At 43.3% G+C, this 20,608-nt stretch overlaps 1 protein-coding gene across 2 annotated transcripts in view; it reads left to right on the top strand.

Annotated features, from left to right (window-relative positions):
• MACROD2 (mono-ADP ribosylhydrolase 2) overlaps positions 1-20,608 on the top strand; it is a 974,476-nt gene that overhangs the window by 861,193 nt on the left and 92,675 nt on the right. The window lies entirely within an intron of this gene.

Here is a 20,608-nt window from a genome sequence, read left to right as displayed (position 1 = left end):
ATCAAAGGAAGGAAAATAAGAACAAGACCAGGAGAAGACAAAGTAAAGTGCATGTATAAATATGAAGAAGACTTGCAGAAGGGACTTGGAAAAGAGTTAAGAGCCTCGGACAGAAGATCACCAGGTTGATGGACTATATGGAATTGACGGAAATGACTGGCAGAATCCGAGACCAGGGAGAAGAGACGGTGGAAGAATATTGGAAAAAGTTTATAAGTCTATATATAGAAATAATGTAAAATTAATGAGTGTTAGAAAAATGATGGAATGGAATTATATGGCTTTAGTAGAAATGTTATAAGGAATTAAGCATAAATAAGTACTATAGTATTAATGGAAAATAAGGTTAAAATATGTTAAGATAACCATATGACAGAAAATAGAGAAAGATGGAAAGGATTTGCTGAAATAATTAATAGAAATGGAATACAAAAAGGGAGGTGAGAGGAGGTCGATGAAACAAGGGAATGAAAGAGAGGGTATTGAGATGGTATGATGTGTGTTTTTTTTGAATTGTTTTTGCTCTCGTTTTGTTTAATGTGTTAATGTTGTGTTGTGTATTGTTTATATATTGTACTGTATTGTTTTTTCTTTCTTTCACTTTTTCTTTTTTTCTTTTCTTTTCTCCTTTTTGTAAGGTTTAAAAGTAATAAATATTATTTTTTTTAAAAAAAGTAAAATTATCATTATGGAAAATTATCATTATGGAATGGGACGTTCCTATTTTCATCGGAGAAATGTTGGAGGGTATGCAGTGGTGAGAGAAGCACTTTCAAAATCAGTCCTATTTAGGACTCTCTTAAGCTTCTACATGGGATTTCCTGAACTGCAAAGCTATTCATCTAAGAACAGAATTTAACTTCCAGTTAAACATCAGCTAAAGAGAGACTAATATTTAAAGATTATAATCTTATATTGCTGCTTCTATGCATAACACAACATGCAAGCAAGCTCAGTGCAGCATATTCTATGATTTGTAGTTGTGCAGAAGAATAGCTTCATTTGTGTATTTACGATGCATGCTATTCTTTTTCTTGAGTAAGAAAACAACACAGATACCCATATACATTTTATCCTGTGAGCCTCTGTTACTTGACATTGTTTCTTTAAATAAACACCAGGGATTTCTGTATTAACCTTTTAGCAACCACTAAATACCTATAGTTGGCACTCCATACAATTATTATTTTGATAAAATAATGATATGGTGATGATTAATGCTCCACTTCCCACTCTCTTGTAGTGTATGGAACAGGATTTCCCCACATTAATGAACTACCAAGGTTTGTGATTGCTTGAAAAGGCGTGAGTGAAATGTTAAATCAATGTTAGTACTGCAAAGCCTTGGGATGAAGCAACCTAAAAATCTAAATTAATTAACAGGAAGAGGGTGAAAGCGTGACTCTTTGGAACTCCTAAGTTCACCACATTTGCAGTCGTATGCGTACTTCAGTGCTTTGCTAGCTCTGATGTGGCGCCTGTGCTTTAATGACATTGCGCAGGTGCTACATTTGAGACATTTCATCCAAAGCACTTATATGCTTTAGCTGCAAATCTTAGGATTAGATAGATTCACTGTTTGTGCAATACCTTGCTAGCATATAAAAGTGTTTGACGGATGACCCAATCATCACTGGAAGCAAGGGTCGGCAAATCATCTTTAACACGGTGAATCGTGGATTGACCCCTTTGCCTTTTAGCTTTTAGGTTCAACGTGAAATGTATGAAATACTGTTGAGGAACTGAAAGTCGTAAGTTTCCTGGCAGATGGGTACTCTCACCTTCCGCATGGAGTGCAAAGGCACTGAGGAGTTCACACAGCCTTGACAAGTCAATGGACAATTATTTTCCAATCTTCTTTATAGATGTGTATTTAGAGATTGATGCTTCTAGCTTTCTTTCTCCGGGGTTCTTTCTCCCCTTATAAATATCTCTGGCAGGGCGGCCCACCCATGAGGCAGAGGGAAGCTGCCGCCACAGGTGACAGAATCCCATGGGGAGCTATCCGCTCACAAACCCTGCTTGCCTCTGCCATTGTTAGGGTTGTACAGTGGCAGCAAGCAGGACTTCAGCTGGGGGGGGACGACTTCACCTCAGGTGGCAAAATGGGACGGCTCATCCCTGCTCTGTGGGAAAATATCTTGGTGAGATCTGGACTGTTGGTCATTTTACTGCCACACTTCAATTCCCATTTAAACATTTTAGAAGTATCCCCAAAGGCTGCTTCACAAACTGCAGGGTCAGTTCCACGTACACAGCCAGAAGCAGCGGCTTATCACGTGCCCCCAAGTGGCGGTTTTAAAAACATTAGTTTTCTAGCTGTTACACTGTAATGCATAGCAGCCCTCGGTCAGGAAAGCAGTCCTGAACTGATTCAGCAACACATTTGACCATTTGCTTAAGGGGTTCTGCTCCTGTTGAATCAAGGGCCATCAGGTCTTTTCAGTTGACATTTCTTCTGAGCAATATTCAATGAAAACCTTGAAAGCCAGGTGCAGTGGATTACTGCTGGTGAAATGTTTGTCGTGTTAATGTCAAAGGATGCCTGCTGCATGATCGTTCCTGTGATGATGATAATGATGATCATCATCATCATCATCATTTATTATTTATACCCTGCCCATCTGGGCAGCTCCCAACAAAATATTAAAATACAGTAATGTATCAAACATTAAAAGCTTCTCTAAACAGGGTTGCCTTCAGATGTCTTCTAAAAGTCTGGTAGTTGTTTTTCTCTTTGACATCTGGTGGGAGGGTATTCCACAGGGCGGGTGCTGTCGGAATTCAAGCGAGCAGAGCCTCCAGCTCTTAGGAATTTGGCCACCCTCCAGGTGCCCGGCTTGAATCCTTGTTGACCTCCCCTGCCAGCGTCTGCCGGCAAGATCAAAGGAGGTCTCTTCGGCGATCCTTTTCAAACGTGAAAAGAACACACCACTCCTCCCCTCCCATCTCCAGGGGGGGGAATGAGACAGACAGAAATATATTTACATGTCTTTATTCCTGTCTTTCAGCAGTACAGAGAAACATGTCTGCACACACTGATTCCCAGCTGCAGAGAGAGAATAAACTCCACCCATGTACTTCCAGTACAGGGTCATGTGTCACTCTGAGCTAACATCCGGCTCTCAGAGCATTTTACAAACTGTCCCTGGTTCCCACTGTATAATCCAATAACATCAGTTTCCTGTTTACCATTCCAGCCACCTGGAGCTCGCTTCTGCATTGCTGCTTTTTCGTAACATCCTCCCCCAAAAGAATCAATGCGTGTTGCGGCAAACAAAGCGTGATCCAGAGAAGAAAACAAACAGTTGTTATACACATAACACTCCCCTGTTGTTTCAGTTCCACCCTTGGAACTCCCCGCCACTGGTTTCCCCAGTGTACCTCTCTGGTTGTCTGGTTTCCAAGGAATGAGTGCATCTGCATTACCTTGGCTAGCAACTCTTTGTTGTGTCTTTGTCTCTGACTTAGACACAGCTCCAACCTGTCCTCGGTTGTTTACAACAGCAACACATGCAACAGCTAAGTTAGCAAACTCTTTTGAGTACCTCTTGGGTGGTTGACCCTTTGTAACTCTCTCAGACCTACGTATGAGGTGCTGATCCTCTCTGCTCTCTGGTCCAGTCTCAGGACTCTTTGGAGAACCAGTTCCAATGGTAAACAGTGGTTCATCCTTCAGTTGTGAAGGCCTATCCATTGTGTGAGACTTTCTCTCAATGACTGTGACAACTGAGCTGTCCGAGCTATCAGTGTCATCACTTTCATTACAGCTCTAATCAGTAAAATCATCATCATCTGAATCGTCCTCAGTGGGAAATGTGTGTACTATCACTCTCTCCTGTTCAGGAGCACTCTCTAGAAATTTTGTGAGAATCACCTGACCAGATTCAGACAAAATTACTCTGTAGAGACCCTTTTCATACCCCACAAAAATGCCTCTGGCATTCTTTACTCCACCTGGAGCTTCTGTTCTCACATGAGACCCAAAAACCTTGAAATGGGCAACAGAAGGTTTTCTGTGGAACAGTTTCTCAAAAGGAGAACTTCCCAACTCTTTTGAAACCTTTCTCATTTTCGTATAACAGTACGACATTAGAGACTCGGCCCAGAACTCATGTGGCAGATGTGAACTAAGCAATTGCGCTTCCATCCCCTTTTGCAATTCTCTGTTCACCCGTACACAGACACCCCTGTTCCACGCTTCCGCTGAAACAGCAATCTTGTGTCTGATCCCCTTCTTCTGCAGGAACCTTTGGAAATCCTGTAAAAGAAAAATCTGCTTCTCATCTGTGAATAGACAATCAATGTTAGCATCATGCATACTCTTAACTTTGTCACAAAACTCCTGAAACCTCTCCAAGGCTCCCTGTGGCTTTCTCAACACATAAACCCAGACATAGTTAGAGAAATGATCCACACACACAAGATAATATCTTGCATTGCCTCTAGATGGTTCTAGAGGACCAATCACATCAGCATACACCCGCTGAAATGCTCTGTTGACTCCGGTCTTCTTCTTGCTCACACCTGCAAGAGAAACTAGGTTAGACACAGATGAATTACATTCCATGTAATCACTGTGTGCAAAAGTCAACAAATAAAGTCCATCCTTCTCCCTGGCTGAAAGAAATAACTCTCCATCTTTGTAGATCTTGCAGCTCTCAGCATCGTAGGACAGTTTCAGTCCTCTCTTTGCAATCTGCGAAACACTGAGCAGATTGAACTTCAATTCAGGAACCAAGTAAACATTGTTTATTGTCAAGTCCAGACTCTTAAGATAGACAGTCCCCACGCCGGCCGCTTCCAGCTCCTGACCGTTGGCCTGTTTAACAGCGAGGCTTTGCTTCTTAAACGTTGAAAAGAGTTCTCTGTGTGGGGACATATGAACCGTGCATCCAGTGTCAATAACAAACGAGTTCCCAACGTCTGGCGTGGTTCCTTTCGCCATCAAAGCTTTTCCAGGTTTCACCGAAGTCTTGGTGTGACCTTTGCCTGACGCCTCAGGCTTTGCTGAGCGGCCCTTCGCTCCTTTAGGCTGACGTGGCTTCTTGCAGTTCCGCTGAAGATGCCCAGCCTGTCCACAATTGTAACATCGGACAGCGTTCAAAGCTAGAGCTTTTTCTCCAGTAGCTTCATCTGCGGGGGAATTAGAACTCCGTTCCTCCCTCCCCCTGTCCTTTTCTTCCAGTGCAGCAAGTCTGTCATGTTCATTCAATACAACGGCAGTCACCCTTTCCGCGGTCAAATCTTGAGCCGGGAGGGAACCAAGCTGACTGGCAACGGTTTTGTAAGTCCGATTTAGGCTGTTGATCATCATGAAGCAAAACACTTCCTCCTGCAGACGGAAATTGCGTTCCACCATCTGCTGGCGCAGATATTTCATCTCCGTCAGGTGCGCTTGAACATCTCCATCAGGCGCAAGCCTCAGATTGGTCAGCTTCTCAAAATACAGCAACGCTGAAGAACCAGCATCCCTCTGATGTGTTCTTCGCAGCATTTCCCAAATTTCCCGTGCATATTCCAAACCCTGAATATGCACCAATTGGTCATCTGACACACACAGAATTATAGCCGTTCTGGCTTTCAGATTCTGTGACTCCCAACCTCGGGTTGGTGCTGCTGGGATGGGGTTCTCAATCACGTCAAAGACCCTCTGATTCTGCAGCAGGGCCTTCATCTTTATAGACCAAGATGAATAATTGTCATTAGTGAGGGGAGGGGGATAGGGCAAACCTCCCGCCTTCTTGGAATCCATGCTGAATCCAAGGGTCAGTTTTCTCAAGCCAGCTTTCACTTTCACGCCAGTATACTCCAAAAGTCTTTGTTTACTGCTTCACTGGCAGGCAAACCTTTGGGCTGTTTTTTTCAAAACCCTTGCACAGCTGCGCAGATACACTTTCGATTTCCCAGGCTCTTTTTAGGCCACTCAGTAACTTAACAAGTGCTGGCAGACGTTGCCTAGCAACCTGCTCAGGACGGAATTCCTTATCTAACCACAGGAATTCCTGGTATGCCAGCTTGCCCTTTCAGAGCTGTTTTTCTTAAAATGCAGCTCTTTCTTGTGAACCAGAGAATTAAACCTTTCTGCGTTCACTTTTCTCTCTAGCCCAAAATGCAGCATACCTTTTCTGGCTCCGTTGCCTTGAAACACACTCCTCTCGGTGTCCAGCTGTCTGTTCAGCTTTTGGCTGCAGGCAGACGCTTTTCTTTATCTCCTTAGGTGCAGAGGATGGCAACGATTCATCGACCTCTCACCTCTCATGCAGATTCTCATAGATCAGATAACCATCGGTCTGCTACCAGATGTCGGAATTCAAGCGAGCAGAGCCTCCAGCTCTTAGGAATTTGGCCACCCTCCAGGTGCCCAGCTTGAATCCTTGTTGACCTCCCCTGCCAGCGTCTGCCGGCAAGATCAAAGGAGGTCTCTTCGGCGATCCTTTTCAAACGTGAAAAGAACACACCACTCCTCCCCTCCCATCTCCAGGGGGGGGAATGAGACAGACAGAAATATATTTACATGTCTTTATTCCTGTCTTTCAGCAGTACAGAGAAACATGTCTGCACACTCTGATTCCCAGCTGCAGAGAGAGAATAAACTCCACCCATGTACTTCCAGTACAGGGTCATGTGTCACTCTGAGCTAACATCCGGCTCTCAGAGCATTTTACAAACTGTCCCTGGTTCCCACGGTATAATCCAATAACATCAGTTTCCTGTTTACCATTCCAGCCACCTGGAGCTCGCTTCTGCATTGCTGCTTTTTCGTAACAGGTGCCACTACCGAGAAGGCCCTCTGCCTGATTCCCTGTAACTTGGCTTCTCGCAGTGAGGGAACCACCAGAAGGCCCTTGGCACTGGACCTCAGTGTCCAGGTAGAACGGTGGCGGTGGAGACGCTCCTTCAGAGATGTCATTAGTTGAATAGCAACACAGCTTCTTTCCCTTAGACCTGTGTCATTTTCTATCCTTTCTAAAGACTGTGATTGTTTGTTCTTTTGAGACTTAAGTGCTTTGGCACTGTGGTACTGTATCTGAGAGACTGAGTGGTCCAAGGCCACGTTATGACTGAATAGGGATTTGAACCTTGGTCCTAGTCCAACGCTCTACTGCACTAGAGCAAGGGGTTGTCTATGGATTATTCCTTTAACCACATATGCAAGAAGTTGCTAAGAACAGGGGGGCTACTGTGTCATGTGCTGTAATTCAACTATCAGAAACACCAGCCTTTAATTCTTATTTTAAGTATTTTGCAAGCTGAAATGTACCTCTTCTTTTCTTTGTCTTTTTTTTTTAAGCTTCACATTCATTCCCTCAAGAGCAGACAATTTGTCTCCCTCCCTCATCCCCACACCCAATTAAATAGTTGCTGGATATTGTGCTACTGGTGCTGAAGCGGGAGAGGGGCACTAGCTAAGTGGAATATTAATTTGAATGCTTTTTAAATATTTGTCTACAAATCCCTTAATTTGTTCTCCTTTGGGCATTTCCACTCACTCACTGTTGTTGGTGAAACAGCCTGCCTGGCAAATTAATCACTCACTTACAGTGGCTGTTCATAAGCGATAGAAAAAAGCCATTTTGGCTCAATTTTTGTATGCCTTCCTCCTTACGAATGTAGGAAATAGTTCAGAAGTTACTTACATGTGTGAAGATTCTTAACTATCATCCTGATGGAAGGTCTCTTCCTCTTCTATACCAGATGCCCATAGAATTAGATCTATGCTTTGATACAGACCAAAGACACTTATCTGAAACCAGAGAACCCCTGAACTGAACAGTGTTGATTGTAACTTCGTCTGTGATATCCTCAGGGACAGCCATTTAATTTTCCACTATAAACCTGAGCCCCATTTGCTATGATGCAGAAATATATGCCAACACAAAACATGCAGTGGTTGTTAAGCTCTAAAAATCCTGAGCTATTTTTTTAAAAAAATAGGAAAAAAGAAAGGTTTTAAAGAGTCGCATTCTTAGCATTCAGTCAAATCATTTCTCTTCAATAAAGGGAATTTTATAGATCTCTTGAAAAGGACAATTTAAATGAAGATAAAGTACTGCAGAAAAAGTCCTTTGGGGAGAAGCAAGGCGGCAAATATTGCCATGAAACATTCACTCTTTAATGCAAAAATATACTTAAAGGAATTCAGTCTTTCTAGTCTGCTTGAGACCTTGTTACTGCATTTTAGGTTTGACAGTTTCCATTTGTCTTGACACATTATAAATACCTGGGCTACCAAATAGTTTCTTTCTGTATACATATATTTAAAAACACTATGGCCAGGATCCAAAAAGTTCCAAATGCAAGTGGAATGCACTTCTGCATTTATACAGTGTGTGTGAGAGAGAAGGGAGGAGGTAATGATTTACCCAACTTCTGCTGCATCCCATATTATGGCAGAGGATCACCCAACTCTCAGAAGTAGCTTTTCGGGTAGGGCAAGGCCATCTTTATCTATCTAATATGTGGGTGTGTTTATGACACGTAAATACCGCCTTTGCCTCTAAGGCACTCAAGGCGGTATACATGGTCTCCCCTCTTCATTTTATCCTCACAACAACCTTGTGAAGTAGGTTAGGCTGAGAGACAGTGACTTTACTGAAGGTTACTGTCAGGAAACTTCCATCGCCTCAGAGGCGAGAGATAGAGGGGGAGTTGTGTTACAGGGAGCCTCCGAAAATCTTGGAAGCAGTTCCTCTTCTGGCGAGGAGGAAAGCCCCACCTCCAGTGGAGAAGAGGTGCAAGGACCAGAGGATGCTAGTAAGAGCCTTAACACTGCACCTAAGCAAGCCGGAGAGGAGGGAGGCACAACCCTGCCCTCGCCCATCATGCGCAGTAGCTTGAGGCGCAGGGAGGGGCGGAAAAGGCTGGGGGTGACGAAACTTTTATGTTGGGGGAGGTACAAAAACAGACCACTCCCGGATTCTGCTAGCGATTGAGCCAGACATAAACTTATGATGCTCTTCACTGTAAATAGGTAAAGGTAAAGGGACCCCTGACCATTAGGTCCAGTCATGACCAACTCTGGGGTTGCGGCACTGATCTTGCTTTATTGGCCAAGGGAGCTGGGGTACAGCTTCCAGGTCATGTGGCCAGCATGACTAAGCCGCTTCTGGTGAATCAGAGCAGTGCACGTTTACCTTCCCGCCAGAGTGGTACCTATTTATCTACTTGAACTTTGACATGCTTTCGAACTGCTAGGCTGGCAGGAGCAGGGACTGAGTAACGGGAGCTCACCCCATCACGGGGATTCGAACCACCGACCTTCTGATCGGCAACTCCTAGGCTCTGTAGTTTAACCCACAGTGCCACCCGTGTTCCTGTAAATAGTTTGCAACAAAATAAAGCCTGTAAAAGACAGGTCAGAGTCCTGCCTGGCTACTCTCGAGCAACCACAACAGCATCTGACAGTTACCCAGTGAGCTTCATGGAAACCCTGCTCTCCTAGGTCATAGCCCAAAGGTCTGAACATCAAACCACATTGGCTCTTCAGATCCTATATCTAACTGGACCAATTCTGTTCTGTTTGGGCTTTATTTTATTACAGTCAGTAGCACTGTTTCGTGAAATTGGAGCCCACAACATCACAATGCACATTACATTGCAAAACAAAACTCACTGGTAAAAATATGCACCACCAGGACAGAAGTTGATGCAGAAGGACTCTTTTGTGTTTATACATGCGAAAGACCTATATAAACATGAGCCATCTATCTATTTTTTTAGTAATAAGTGAGGGAGCCAGGCCTTCTGGTTTTTCTAGAAATGGTTTTAATTCTGTTTCCCTTTTCTTCTTTTCCATTGAGATAAAATAAGGTGCAAAGTTCCAAGTCACTAAAGTGACTAATGTAATGTTGTCAGAGGAAAATTATATACAGTGACAACCCGCGGTACCTCCAGGGTACTCATCTGTCAAGGAACTCATTTCACATTTCTATCCATTATCTGAATAACCAATAAACCCCCATGACTGTGTGGTGCAGAGAGGAAGCGGTGATTATAGCCTTTATGAAATTTTAACACAGCTATTGCTTTAAATAGCATTGTGTGCATTTGGAATACCACACTGCCAGGTCTCTCCTTTTCTTCTCCTCCCCTTATTATTATTATTATTACTACTAGTAGTGCTGGCGCCAATGGTGATGTTTTCTAGAAGGCATCTAATATTGACCTTACCTTTTAGTGACCTTCTCTATTTCCTTTTAACAGTTTTCCAACCCACTACATTGCACTGCACAGGGCTGTATGCAAACAACAGGCTTTTATTAATTTGTGGCACATAAAAAGAACTGTGCTCCATTGACTAGCAACCCATATAAAATAACAGCAATCCGCTGTGTTAATTACAAAAATAGATTCCACAACCTCAGTGTGAACAATGACTTAATCAATGCAGTAAGCAGTGATACTGAAGAAAGGCATCAAAGCATTTAAGAGGAAGTGTTTTGTTCCTTTTTTATTTCCTTGTGGTGCGTGTTTCTTTTTTTCTTTTTTTGACGGAGCAAGGTTGTTCACCATTTTTAATATTCAGATGAGAATGTCATGCTACATGTGCTCCAACTACCTCAGCTGGTCACCAGGGACAGCCCTTCTTTGCTGGCATCTGCCTCTGGTAAAAAGATCTTATTGCCACGTGGGAAGATGCAAGGGATGCTTTTTAAGCACATACTTGGATGTCTCTTCTGCAAATGAAAGGGCTCATCCTGTTTCTGGAAGGGACTGAGATCCATCAGAGGCTCCTGGTGGAGAATCGAGGGAGGTGATTTTTGTTTTCCCTCCCTCCCCGCTGCAGCCCCTCCCCTGGCAACTTCCCACACTGTTCCGGGGGGTCCTTGGACCCTCTATAGCGGTGTTTCTCAATCTGTGGGTCCCCAGATGTTGTTGGACTACAACTCCCATCATTCCTAGCCAGCATGACCAGTGGTCGGGGATGATGTGAGTTGTAGTCCAACAACATCTGGGGACCTACAAGTTGAGAACCGCTGCTCTAAAGCTTTTCAGGGGTCACAAGGGGCTGCAAGGGAAAGGAGCAATGGGTGAATTGAAATAAATCGAATTGAAATACTTTATTGTCACTTGTACAACTTGTATACAGTGAGATTACACAAGCACCCCCCACTCAGCTCTTTTAGTCTTAATTCCCTTCGTTTACTGATGCACACCCACCAAACCTGAAAGTCAGTTGCCCTGTTGTTATCTTTTCATTCAGCAGCCTAACAGCCCACAGGTAGAAGCTGTTCTTTACCTTGTTAGTGCGACTAATCATGCTTCTGTATCTTTTGCCTGAGGGCAGGAGATCAAGAAAGTGCCGGCCAGGGTATGAATCATCCCTGAGAATTTTCCTCACTCTCCAGAGGCAATGTTCTTCCCCTATTTCATCCAGCGGATTCACGGGACAGCCCATAATATATTGTGCTGTATTCACCACCCTCTGTAGGCACTTCCTATCAGATGATGTCAAACCAGCATACCACACCGTGATGCAGTATGAAAGGACACGTTCTATTGTTGACCGGTAGAAGGAGATCATCAGATGTTGATTGACATTGTTCTTCCGCAAGACTCTGAGGAGATGGAGTCTCTGTTGGGCTTTCTTAACCACCTGGGTTGTATTTATTTTCCAAGTAAGGTCTTCACTGAGATAAACTCCTAGGAATTTAAAGGAAGAGACTCTCTCCACACAGCCCTCCCCGATGTACAGCGGGGCTAGTTCTCCTCTCTTCCTCCGAAAGTCCAACACCATCTCCTTTATCTTGCTGATATTAAGGTGCAAGTTTTTCCCTAGGCACCATGTAGATATTTTTTGGACCTCCCCTCTATACACTGATTCATCTCCACCTGTTATTAAACCCATTATGGTGGTGTCATCTGCAGACTTAATAATTGCAGTAGACGGGTCAGATGATACACAATCGTATGTATACAATGAATACAGGTAGGGACTTAGCACCTGAAAAATGCCTTCCCTCAGGGGAACCGACTTGCACCCAAGATCGAGGGAGCCTGGTGCTCATCATGTGCATGTCGCTCGTTGCGTGTGTGTGATGCCATGCACGAATTGCACATGCAACGTCGCATCATTGGAAGGAGGCCGTGCGCAGAGACCAGCATGCTGTGGCTTCAATGGTTGGTGGCTCCTCCTCTCTCATGCTCAGGAGGAGCTGACCACTGAAGCTGCACCATTCTCGGCTCTGTGCTCAGCCTCCTCTGCCCCTCAAGAATAAGGGAACCCAGCCCTCTGCCAACAGATACTGGTGGGGCCAAAGACAGCTTGGCCCCGCAGAGTCAGCCCCCCTGCCTTTCCCCATCCTCCAACAGGAAGTTTCGATGAGCTCATGGCAATTCTGAATCCAATCCTTTGTCAGTATACCTACCCATTCACTAGATCTGTGCATTTTCATGACTACTGAATGAAGAGATGGGAAATCCTAAGTCACAGCATCTGAAGCTGTAACCTTGAACACATTTACTAGGATGCGAGCCCATTTAAGCACAGTGGGACTTACCTCTGAGTAAAGATGCATAGGATTGCACTGTGAATGGCTTGAAATGTTGGCCCCATTTATTCTCAAGGCCATTATACTGAAAATAATCTTCATTATCTTACTGTTTTTATGGTCAAGTAAGTGAACAGCGTTTATGCCTCCGCCTTCCTTTAAGAGCCCTGAGGTTGTTCAGACAAGGCCCCTTGATTAATGGGAATTTAATGAAGTGGCTGCTGCTGCGGTGAAGCAAGGAGACCTCCAAAGTTGTTTTGGCTAGCCAGGCACATCGCATGTCCAAGGTTTCCTGGAAATCAAACACAGGAGCTTTAGGTGAGCGTCTAGTAGGAAATTGCAGCTGAAGCAGAGGCTCTGCAGGTGTGTGTTCTTAGTTTGAGTCCAGAGAGTTTGTATTGATTCTGCATTGGTAATAGAACCGCCGTAGTTGATCATGCTTGTTTCCTAACAATTCCTTCACAATTTATAAATAAGTGTATTTGAACAAAGACGCCACAAGATTCTGCTGCTTTCTCCTGGGAAAGAGGACTGCCCTGAGTTTCCTGCCACTTGACAAAGTAGGAACAAAACAACAGGAATCTTGTTTCCTGAGAACGGTGTATACCTTCTCCCATAATGCTTGATTCAAGAGGGGCGAGAGGTATTGAACCCCGTAGAGACAAAACAGCATCCCATGAACTCAAGTTCAGGTTCTGAATGCCTGCTCAGTGCCTTTGTCTTCTCAGGCCTCTTTGCTTTCTGAAACCTTTGAGAATAAACCTTGGTGGCTCATGTTTTCTTTCTAGTTTTTCCCTTGATTATTACACAGCAGTTGCTGAGGGAAAGAGATCTGTGGGTTTCCCCCCTCTTTTTGGTAAGCAACTGGATGTTGCAAGCAAGTGCAAAGAGCAGCCTGACAAATTGATAACCTTGTGCTAAATTCTGCCTCAATGTTGAAATAAGCTGTTAGGACTGTGAACACACTATTGGGCTCAGAAAACTGTTTAACGATTGCTAATTCTGCTACACCTCAATTGAATATGCTTCCTTCCCCCTCTCTCCCCCATTCACTGCCTTGGCCCCCTCTCCCTAACATCAAGTTACAGACCAAGCTGTAATTAAAACTGACCCAAATCATTATGTATTTCTAAATATGAAAATGTGTGGAAGATTCTGTACATCAGGCAATTGTCCTGATGATTAATTTTAGGATATTTGTTGGGGCTTGGCTTTGAGGACAAGGGAAGGGGGCAGGGAGAGAGAAATTTGTTTAAATTTTGGACGTCTTCTGTAACTTGAATAGTCTGAACTCCAGCTCTGTTTTCTACCAGCTGTTTGTGATTAATTGCAGTGCATGTATTTAACACAAAAAGCACCACACAGTTGTGTTGCTTAGATTTTCAGAATATTTCTGGGAAAGGTGTTGTGTGTTGCCCGAGACAAAACTGTTGTCAAATGTTGACTTGTGTCAGCTCAGCATGAATGTTCAGGAGGCTCAGTTTTGGGCTCTGAGCTCAAATAAATTGTAGATGTACATTGGCTGGTAACTGGCCCGTGGCTTCATGATGTTCTGCCACACCCTTGTCTGCCTGATATGCATTTGCCATCTGACCACTGAATACAACTGGTGGGGTATTGTTGGACCTGCTGGTCTGCAGTCTGGGTAATCTATAAAGCCTTAAACAGCTCAGGACTACAAGGACCGCCTCTTTCCATATGAACCTCCCTGGACCCTGAGATCATCCTCGGAGGCCCTCTTTCATGTGCCTCCTCCTCGAAATGCCCGTAGGGTGGCAACACGAGAACAGGCCTTCTCTGCAGTGGCTCCCCGTCTGTGGGATGCTCTCCCCAGGGAAGTTTGCCTGGCGCCTTCATTATACACCTTGAGGCGTCAGGCAAAAACGTTCCTTTTTAACAAGACCTTTGGTTGATCTGATGGACATCCTATGCCCTTTTAAAATGTGGCTCTTTTGGGGGTGGATGGGTGGGAGGTGTTATTGGGTTGTTGTTTTTATTTTGATTGTATATATTTGTGGTTTTTATGTTGACCTTTTCTGTGAACTGCCCTGAGACCTCCAGGTATAGGGTGGTATATAAATTCAATCAATCCATCCATCAATACGGCCTCGGCCCAGTATACCTGAAGGAGCGTCTCCACCCCCAACATTCCTCCTGGACACTGAGGTCCAGTGCCAAGGGCCTTCTGGCAGTTTCCTCAGTGCAAAAAGCAAAGCTACAGGGAACCAGGCAGAGGGCCTTCTCGGTAGTGGCACCCGCCCTGTGGAACGCACTCCCAGCAGATGTCAAAGAGATAAGCAACTACCTGACATTCAGAAGACATCTGAAGGCAGTCCTGGTCAGGGAAGTTTTTAATGTGTGACATTTTAGTGTATTTTTGGTCTTTGTTGGAAGCCGCCCAGAGTGGCGGGGTACAAAGAATAAATTGTTGTTGTTGTTTTTATTTTTCCTTCATTGCACAGCTTTTAAGAAATGCTAAGATGCTTTCTTCCTACCCCCCCCCCCCCGGTTCCCTGGCATGATATTATTCCATGGCCCTTTCCTATGCCAGGGAAGCATCATGCCTGAATGACTAACACAATCAGTGGTGGCTTGAGAAATTCACTGACATCAGACCCCTCAAATCCCACTGGCAGCATGTGGATCTTCTTAGGGGCCAGTTCCATGCTATTAACTAGTGGACTAGTGATGGGACTGATGCTTCTGTGACACTCCATCCCTCACCACCTAGGTTACATATGAACCCTGGGAAGCATGTAGGATGGGCCATCCATAAGTGCTCCTGTTCCACTTTGAGCAATGGGTGACATGGTTACGTCTCTTATCATCTTCTGGGCACAGCAGAAGAGAGAGATGTTGAATCTGGGGAAGCAGTATTCTTACCAAGAGCTGAATGCCCCCAGGGAAAAGCTTGCAGTTGAGGTGTTACGTTTCCTTTATATAGACCACTTGCACAGTAGGGCATAACTTCTGACTGCCAAAATAGGAAGAAAGCATCTTAGCATTTCTTAAAAGCTGTGCAACGAAGGGAAAATCAAATGGCCAGGCAGCAGGTTGCTAAGTTCCTTCGGCTTTCTATGTTCGTGATGGGATCAGTAAGTGGTGTGACAATGCATTCTCTGGAGAGCTGTTAGAATGAAAGTGGAAAATGCTGAAACCCTCTCTCCTGTTATAGCTCTGAGATTACTTTCTGCTTTCTACAAAATTCTTGTTTCATCCTCTCCCATCTGACCTCCTGCCTTATTATTGCATCAGCTGTTTCATTTGGGGGCTGCTACCGCAGCATATGCATTTAGCCTTGCCTCTTTGCATACTGAGCGCCACTCCTTAAAAGTGGTGGAAAAGAATGCAGGCTTTAGCAAGTTTCTGTATTTTCTATTTTTAGTGGATAAGCCTCTTGTCTTCATTGCGAATGAAACAGCTGCTTATTAAACACTGGGTTGCCTGCTTCTTCTAGCTATAGATGTGCATATCAACCCTTAAATTCCTTTAGTGTCATAAAAGAAATTGAGGAAGGGGGGAATAATAATTGTATTCAGTGGCCGTTTTGGCAAAGGGAAAAGAAGGCCCACAGCCAGAAATCTGTATTCAGTGAGTGATGGGCTTATTTTGTCTGTGCTGTGCTACCGTAACTCACATTCTCCTGTTTTAAAATTGTTTCTTTCTCCTCAGAAAGGCAGACAGATGTTTCTGTTTGGCATTAGATATAACTTGGAACCATTTAAATTTCCTTGTCTGAAATGATGCACAGTGTCATGCTCCGCATTTGCTATCATATTTGGAAGGAGTGACAGATTACTACAAATCAATTATTGTTTAAGGGAGAGGAGGAGATATTGTGAAGCAGTTGTCACCTAAGTAAAAATTATATAATTTCCAGCTTCTGCTGTAGCAGACAGAAGGCAACAGAAGATATTGTCAAGTTGAGGCAAAGGAACAGATATTTTTATTACTAATGGTGTCATCAGGACAGACGCCAGACAATAAGTTTGGATTTTCCATTGCTACTACAGAGTGAATGAGAGAGGGAGAGAAATAAAGCTAGGGAACAGACACATGTTTTTGCCTCTTTGCTTGAGACATGCACTATTAAAAACCTTTCCATTTGCTTTGATTCTAGTGTCAGTAGAGAGACATAATTAGGAAAAGGTTCTTCATCAATAAAAGATGTTCAGTGAAAGACTGTCGTTTGCAAACATGTTTTTTCTTTTAAATATTTGTGAAGGTTTTAAAAAAATCTCTGTGTACTATTTTCCTATAACAGTTCTTTACCACCATATATATATATATATATATATATATATATATATATATATATATATATATAAAATTTGCCTCTATGCAAGAAGCCTTGCCCCTTTGACTATACATTGCCAATAAATTGCCTCCATCCATATGCTTTGGGTATCATTTTTATGACATATGTTATGCAGCTCTGGTATAATTGAACCAAGTCATCCAACAGATAAATTTGCCTGCTGCAAATGTTACTGGAATAGTTTGACGCACGCTTCCACATTACTTTTTCCATGTCACCTCTGTAGCCCCCGCAGCAAGAAAGGGGATATTGCAGTCTGCAAAAGGTCACATGTGTGTGTCTGGCAATGCTTTGGGAGGCTTCACTGTCATTCATGTGTCGGAGACTCTGATCTGAACTTTTGAACATTGCAGAGATGTACATCTGTCTCTATTTTCTACTTACATTGAAACCAGCCTTGTGTATGGCCCTGGCGTAGGACATCATGTCCTGGAATATCTTTGAAAAGTAGGCTGAATAAATGACACGGTGACAGCCTGAATGAGTACATACTGAATCATTCTCCAAAGGCTTGGTCAACATGAGCATATTCAGCTTGAACTGACCAGGGTGGGCAGGGAGGAAGTCTGCATTGTAGACTGAGGGAATCTAAAACAATTGTTGTGTCAATCAGGACTGAAATTCCTATAGAAAAACATGCAGGGTTGTGGCCACCACTTCTGGCTTAGTTACTCTAGTGTGACATTTACCCTCTTTAACATAAACTGCAGCGCTTGGAATTACCCAGAAGGTGTGATTTGTTACACATTGTTACTAATTGCATGCCACATGGCCAGTTAAGTGTGGATGTCATAGCATTGATGGAACACTTTTAAAAACTATTTTATGAGCAACCCCCTAGAACGGTGATCATCTGCCATAAGTAGATCACACAATGTGGTATCCAGACCACAATGAATAACCTGAAAGTGCCACTGCTCTGAATATATTTAGGAGAAGAGCAAAATATACATTATTATCAGTAAATGTATTTCAATGTGACAGCCAATCTTCTGGCCAAAGAAACTCTGTTGCAATAGTAGGAATAAGCTGAAATGCTTTTGTGCTTCACGAGCAATGGGTGATTTATTACAAACTCGATGGAAGATACTAGAGAAAAATTTAAGTAGCACAACACAAAATTGCTCTGTGCTGCTATTTTGTTACTTTGATATTGGCTGCTTTTGTGGTTTACGTTTAAGAAATATACTATTCAAGTCAATACATAACAGTTTATGATTTTAATCTTAAGTGGTATTTAATTTTGATATTTTTTGTAACCCGTCCTGCAACCATTTTGTTGAGGTTTTAATTTTTTTATTAAATTTCTATACTGCTCTCCATCCAAGGTTCACAGGGTGGTTTACAATATAAAAACACAACATAGTAACAAACAAAACAATAACGGCCACGCACACAGTTTAAAACACCATAAACTGTTTAATTAGTCAAAGGCCCGGGCAAAGAGGAATGTTTTTGCCTGCCACCTAAAGATATACAATGAAGGCACCAGGCTGCAGGTTCCCCACCCATATCAACGTTTGATTTATTTACAGGAAGATCAGTCTGTGAGTAGGAACTTAATGCTGTTCAAAAGAAGTATGTATATTAATATAATCCATGTGCTGTAAAACTGCAAAGCACCATGAATAAACTTGCATGATTAAGGTGCAGGATGTTAAATGAATAAACAAACAGAACAATCCTAAAACTATATTAAAAATGCTTAAATTTAGCAATATTGGCCAAAAAAAAATTCCATCATATAGCATGGCTTCTGAAATATGCCATTAAGGCACAACAAAAGGTATTAGGTTGTATCCAAGTTTAGTCTTACTTAGCGTAATTTAGTCATGCTCATGGGTTGCTGAAGGTTGTATCCAATGCAGTTCTAAGTAAGCCTCCCATCAGCACAGTACAGTGGTGCCCCGCAAGTCGAATGCCTCGCAAGACAAAAAACTCACTAGACGAAAGGGCTTTCCGTTTTTTGAGTCGTTCCGCAAGACGAATTTCCCTATGGGCTTGCTTCGCAAGACGAAACGTCTTGCGAGTTCTTGCGAGTTTGTTTCCTTTTTCTTAAAGCCACTAAGCCGTTAATAGCCGCTAAGCCGTTAATAGCCGCTAAGCCGCTAATAGCCGCTAATAGCCGCTAAGCCGCTAATAGCCATGCTTCGCAAGACGAAAAAACCGCAAGACGAAGAGACTCGCGGAACGGATTAATTTCGTCTTGCGAGGCACCACTGTAATTTCTACTTGCAGAATGGAACCCTTTCCTCCCCGTGACCCTTAAATTTGTTCTGGGGGTTATTCCAATCCTCCAGAGCAGATTTGATGAGGACATACAGAGGTGGGGAAAGGCTCAATGCACAAATGAAAGCCTTTGCACTGATGGGATGTGTTAGTTTTGTTACCACCCTCAGTGCTGGAATAAACCCTGTGGAGGCCCCTAGGCCAGCGGTTCTCAACCTGTGGGTCCCCAGATGTTGTTGGACTACAACTCCCATCATCCCTGAGCTCTGGCCTTGCTAGCTAGGGGTGATGGGAGTTGTAGTTCAACAACATCTGGGGAGCCACAGGTTGAGAAAGGCTGCTAGGCAGTCAAAATCTTGGGAAGACCCTAGCATTGAACTAAGAAAGCTTGATTGTGATTTTCTTTCAAAATCAAATCAATATTATTTGGATCTATTGTTGCGGGGGCCCTAAAAAGGCTTATAGGCTGGTGCCTACTCTGCCTATTTAATAATCCTGCACTGACTGCCCTGTGCATCTACTCTGAGTAGAACTAACATTGGCTACAGCCCATTGCTGAAATAAGTAACACTGAATACAATGCAAAATAAATATTTATTTTCTAGTGTTGTTCTATTTTAACTTTGTGCCATTTTCCTTTGTACACATCATCAGTTGTGGTGTGCTAAAGATACAGCTCTTATTGAAGACTGATGATCATCCACACGTTATTTTTTATTTTTTTACGGGCTGAAAACCACTGAAGTAGTAAGAAATTACTAGAGCTTGCCATCCATTTAGGTCAGCTGAAATCAGTGTGAGATGTTATAAGTCAGCTAAAGGTCCAAGGGTCCCCAGCATGACTCTACTGAATGTAATGCCAGGGCACTGATTTATACCAGTTGAGAAGCTTTCCCCAGTGCTGATCTGAATGTAACTGCAGGATCTGTATTTGGGGGGGGGGGGGAATTAAGTCCTCTACACTAGCTCCATCTGGTGGTTTTTTAAAATGTGCAGACTGCAAAGAAGCTAAAAGAGCGAGAAAACTGGTTGTTTTTAATGACTACTAGCTGAATAAACAATTCTGTTAAATGCAAAATGCTCCCTTTGTGGACATTTACCCTTCCTTCCTTCTTTCCTTCCTTCCTTTCTCCCTGGCATAAAGCTGTTATCATGCTTCTCTGTGCTGTGTGGGCTTTCAGGTGTTAAGGCACAGACGTGGTAAAGGAATGGGGTATATGAATTGCAATTCCCAAAATGAAGCAGAGCAGGAGATACAATCATAGCAGCACGAGAGGGAGGATTGATGTTTGATCATTCCCAAGCCTTTTGCAAGATCAGCTGATGTACATCTGCAAATGAATTTCACTCAGCTCATTTTCTAGATAAATTTCCAGCATTTCTCTTTATACCTATTCCTATTCAGCGCTCTCTGTCTCTCTCTCACACACAGTTTGGCAACGTTGTTCAAGCAATTACTCTGCTGTCTTATTATTATGGCCATTTGAGTTCAGGGGTTCCAGACTAGTGGAAACAGCAGTTACCTGGTTCATTCAGGCTACGGTTCAGGAACTTGGTGCTCTCCACA

This window comes from Podarcis raffonei, chromosome 3 (genome assembly GCF_027172205.1).
Source record: "Podarcis raffonei isolate rPodRaf1 chromosome 3, rPodRaf1.pri, whole genome shotgun sequence".
NCBI classification, from domain to species: domain Eukaryota; kingdom Metazoa; phylum Chordata; class Lepidosauria; order Squamata; family Lacertidae; genus Podarcis; species Podarcis raffonei.
Note: the sequence above shows the minus strand (reverse complement) of the source record. Positions and strands in the feature narration are given on the sequence as shown.